Below are 5,507 nucleotides of genomic sequence, written 5' to 3'. Positions count from 1 at the left end.
AAAGAGGGAGGGGATGGGATTTGGAGAATGAGGGAGAGAGAACAAGGGAGAGAAGAGAGGTAGAGAATGAGGTAGGGGGAGAGGCCACAATGTTGGCTTTGAAAATGGAGGATGGCCATGAGCCAAGGAATGTAAATGGACTCTAGAAGCTAGAAAAGGCAAGGAAACAGATTCTCTCCTACAGCCTCCAGAAAAGTGCAGCCTGCTGACACCTTGATTTTAGAGCTTCTGACCTCCAGAATCGTAAGATAATTCTGTGTTGCTTTAGGCCACTAATTTTGTGTTGATGTGTTAAAGCAGCAATAGGGAGCTAATAAGGCCTCACAAGTGGTCTCCCAGCCTTTCTTGACTCTGTTTCTCAAATCCGTCTTCCCCATGATTAGTTTTTCTAAAACACTAATACCATATGACCCTAGCAATATGGTACCACTTGTAATTTGCCTTCTGACAGACTTCTAGAGTCAGCTTAGGCAATTTTTGTGGGTTAGAATAGATATAGATTACTATTTCCTTTTGTGGGTTAGATTAGATAACCAATTCCTTTAGATCAAGGGAATTTATCTTCACAAAAGCCTAGCAAAGTTCTTTCACAAAGCAGTTCAATATATGTGTCTAATATATATATATATGCACATGTACAGACACACACACACACACACACACACACAGCTTGTTGACTGTGCTTTGTTTGTTGACTGACTTCTTACAGAAGCTGGTAGAGGTAATGTGATTTCTCTGTGGAGGAAGAGAAGGAGAGAAATGAAAAAGTTTGCCTGCACCAGAAGGCTCTCTGTGCAGGGCCTCCTACCAGTAGGCTTAGAAAGGGAAAGATCGAATTAATTGAACATAAGTTACTAGTGTGTTTGCAGAATAAGCTAGAATAAGAAATTTTCTTTACTTAGGAAGAGGACATGATTTTTGATATCATGTATTGGGTTTATCATTTGGGGAGCTATTTTACAGGGACAGTTTATGAAAGCCAACATTCATTTTAACTCCTCTGTTAGTACACTTTATGGCAGAAAAAAGATCTTCCTGTGAAGCAAATGTTCTCCAGACAACAAGCTATAGCCTTCTCACTCCCTAAATCTCCTAGGAAAACATTACATGAAAACAGTCATCAGGAAAAACACTTGAAGGTTAAGGGTTTCTTTCCCCAGGGGCCCTGAAATCCTTTTAAAGGTGGCTGGAGTTAAACAGCATGAGTGCAGCCCCCGGAGGGCTTGTGCTGGGCAGCTGTGATTTCAGTAAGAGGCGCTTCCAACTTGAGAAGCCATAGGCTTTTAGCTGGCTTGTCTTCTGGAATAGGCATAATAAACACTTAGCACCTTTAGAGCTTACACATCCTGACTACTGGGAGTATCCTGTTAATATGCCTCTGCCCTGCGCAGTGCAGTTTCTAGCAGGTATATCCCGCCTTCCCTTTTGCCCCCATTTCCCCCATGGAAACTGAATCTATAAAGAAACCCCTTTGCTCTTCCCCTATGAAACCACTGAGCTATCTCCATAAATGTCAGTGTAACTTTGGCCTCTATCACTGGTGCGACATTTAAAATCAGTTCCTGGATCCTCGTGATCTTGAGCATAAACATGCATTTCTCTTTTAAACCATGGCTCCAAAGAGTTAAATGCTTTTCCAGCATCCCAACTGCATGCCCGTCTGCAAACTACTTTAGATAGACATCAACACATCACTGGAAAATTACTGACTTTCGGGCTGACAGGAACCCTCAATGCTCACTCCAGTTTCCTCTTCCTTCACATCTACTTAGCTGGGCCAAATCCCCCTCATTTCACTGAACCACTGACAGAACTGCCCAGTCTCCAAGGAGACCTCCAAGTGACACATTTGCTATGACGTTTAGATGTCAGCCTACGAGGCTGGCTCTGTAGAGGCTTTCTTAGTCCTTCTTACAGAAAGTGCTCTTGGGAACTTTCAAGTTTTACACATTCATAGAAGTGACTAAACCTTTTCATGGTTATGATTTTTGCAGAATCAGGCTTGGGTGGGCAAAGATGGAAATTCACTTTCCTGTAACTGAACTTTGCCTAGCTGTTGAGCCCCTCTTTCCTCTTAGGGAAAACTTAATTTTGCAATTTAAGGTGCCCCGGCAATTAATTTTTTTTTTTTAATTGTCTCTTTTGGACACACAGTCAAGTTTATAGTTCTGCCTCTGCTTCACCATGCTTCTTGTCTTTCCCTGGGGAGAACACACTTCTGTTGAGCTTGCCTGTGGCCCGCTGGGCGGGGGCGGGGCCTGTGGTCAGGCGGTCGCTATGGTAACATCCAGCTTCTCCTGGGGGTTCTGGGGGAAGCTCCGGCTCCCCAGACTGGTAGGCAAGCGCTTCAGCTCTCACTTTTGCTGTATCTCCTGCGACTCAGCCACATCTGCCATCGGATCTAGACCTTGGGTTTCAACCCCAGCAACCGCTTGACTGAATCTCATTTCTCGAAATTCATTCATGCCCCATGGGAGTCAGGAGAGACTCAGGAGGGAGGTGTCCACCACTCCCCTTGGCCGCGTGGCCACGCCCGTCCTAAGACCCTTGTTAGGAGGAGCCCAGGGTTCCAGAGCTTTCCATGCCTGCGTATTTCCAGAACCCGGGAGAGTGGGCCCCACACACCCATCTAAGCTCCTCTGCCCCCAGCACCCCTCAAGCCTTATAAAGGTCTTTTTGGTGGGAGAGCTGCTCTCATTTCATTATGGTTTCTTTCCCAGTCAGAAGGTGAGACCAGCCTGGAATTCTATATTTTCAGTTCTTAATAGACAAAGCCAGTTGTAGAATTCCAAACACCTTTCTTTCCCAAGTACCTAGCTCTTTCAAATCAGAGTACCCTTTCTCCTGACCCCTGCTCTAGGCTGGGCCAGCTTTCTCCTGAGGCCATGCCTGGGAGCAGGGACACAGGAAATAGGAAATATGTAGGAAGGCAGAGCCTGGATTCTTATCTCCAGGTATTTTCCTGTCAGGAGCTGTCAGCACTGCCAGACCCCAACTGGACTCGTGTGGTGTTTCTTTGCCAATGCATTGTTCCAGAAAGTGTGACCATTTACTAGGGTTGTACTTAGTTTTGAGGCCTTTTATAGACATGATTATCTCCTTGTCCCATCGTGTACAACTGCAGTGTCAATGCTCTATGTCCCGGTACGGATGATGCTTAGGATGAAGATGATTGTTTCAACATATGAAGGGGGTGCAAAAATGATGATTAGTGCCCCAGGGAGTGGATCTAGGTTTTGTGGGGCCTGAAGTTTATAAAAAATTTGAAGCTCTCTTTAGGAAAAGAACATAAAATTCCAAATATATATCTAAAGATTGTAAGCTTAAATTTCTTATAAAACACATAGATCTACAGATAGTCTTTCTGGAATCGAATTTATTGGTAAGTAAAGGATTTTGGTATTTGACCTGAAAGTAAGGTAATTTGCCTCCAGGTTAATTATAGGTCCATGGTGTGAACAGCTAGATTGTGAAACTTCCAGAACATTTTATGAACTGCTTGTGAAAAAGCGTGGTGCTAAGAGTGCTGCAGGATAGAGTTTTATGTAAGATATTTCATGAGACTGGTGCCCCAATGCCACTAGCAGGGACAGGATTTGAACTGATACATGGGAATACAGAGGCTAGAGAACTCACTTTTGACTGGGACAACCAGTAAAGGCTCCCTGCCTGTGGTTGCTTTAAAGTGCATTGTTTCCTATGCTGGGAATAGAGTCCTTTGGCGGGTAGGTGGGTGTTTGAGCCCAGGCTGGGTGTAGTTACCACCTACTTCCACAAGATGGCAGACACGTCCAGGAAAGAGCCTGCAGGAGCCACCCCAGGCCCTCAGTCTCCCGGCTGGGCCCTCTGGCAAGGTCTCCCGAGTCTAAAAGTTACTTGAGCACTTACCAGATGGAGAGACCAGAAAGCTGAAGAATAAGGTATAAACTAGAAGCAAGAGTAGTACCTCATGGGAGGTATGTATTTAGGTGTGGCTGGGAAGCTGGGATTTGATGACGGCTTTTCCTGGGAGTAGGTAAAAGGATCAGAGCAGAGGATGAGGTAGTAAGGAGCTAGGAGGCAGTCGTGGGGAGTGAGGAGGGAGGTAAGCCAATTTAAACAGAATCCCTGGAGGCAGGAGGTGGGTTGTTTTAGATTGAGATGTGAGTGGGAGAACGCACCACAGGGGACAGGTGGAAGGTCAGACAGCCAGAGCACCAATAAGAACGATGAAAGGCTAAGAGAGAAAACAGGAGCAAAGTGTGTGTGTATGTGGGTGGGGGCTGTCAGGGGGAGAGGGGCACGTGAGGGGCAGCCAGAGGGGACGTTGGTTCTGAGGTTGAGAATGCTTGTCTTGGGCTCCTGACCTTGTGCCTGCAGTGTTTAAAGGAGCAAAGGCTGCTAGGAGGGATTCTGACTTACTGAACCTTGAAGAAGTGGGATTTCCTGAAGCAAAGGAATGGTGTATAGAAAAGCAGAATGAGTGAAGGTCGCAGCCAGCTGAGGGAATGGCACACACTTCGATGGGCTGGAACAGAGCTTTGTGGAAAGGAGTAGGGAGATGAACCTGAAAAACTGACGGTTGCCAGTTCTGAGATGTTCCTTGAATGCTCAACCTAGCGGTACGGATGTCGTAGTTGAATAGAAATGGGGTAGTCATTAAATTTTTTTTAAATAAGAAAAACTGAATATACTGGTGCTGCTATGAAAATAGAGGTAAGGAATTAAGAGTCCCAAATGGCAATGTATTTGAAAAGAAGAGGAAATATTAAAGAGATATATAACAGAAAAATAAAGTTGTCAGAATATTTTTGTAGTGATTCTTAATAGAATTGTTGCAATACAAATATGTATATTGAAAGTTGTGATGGTTAAGTTCATGTGTCTACTTGGCTAGGTTATGGTATCCAGTTGTTTGGTTAAGCAAGCTCTGTCCTGAAGGTTACTGTGAGGGTATTTTGTAGATGAATTTACACCATTAGTCAGTTGATTGCATCTATGGCTGATTGCATCTACAATCAACAAAGGAGATTGACCTCAGCAATGAGAGAGTCTCCTCATCCCATCAGTTGGAGGCCTTAAAGCCTGAACTGAGGATTTCAGAGGTCAGAAAGAATTTCTATCTCTATTTCGGCCAGCTAGCTTCTCCTAGGGAATCAATGTCACCTTCATTGGAGTTTCCAACTTGTAGCCTGCCCTCTGGAATTTGGACTTGTCAATCCTGTAGCTGCACAAGCCAATTCCTATAATCTCTTCATATTTACACACATACACACACACATACAGAACACACACACACATATACTTGTTGGTTTTTTTTTCTCTGGAGAACTGACTGATACAAAACCTATATACACCCATACACACACACACACACACACACACAGACACACACACACAATTAGATTATATAAATTTAGAACAATAGTTAAAGAAACGCTAATGTTAGACACATTTAGGTTTTTTTTTTCTTATTTAACTATTTTCTACCACTGATTTTCTCTGAGGCTTGGATATGAGTATCTCAA

Source organism: Choloepus didactylus, chromosome 16 (assembly GCF_015220235.1).
Source record: "Choloepus didactylus isolate mChoDid1 chromosome 16, mChoDid1.pri, whole genome shotgun sequence".
In the NCBI taxonomy this organism is placed as follows: Eukaryota; Metazoa; Chordata; class Mammalia; order Pilosa; family Megalonychidae; genus Choloepus; species Choloepus didactylus.
This window is presented reverse-complemented; position numbering follows the sequence as displayed.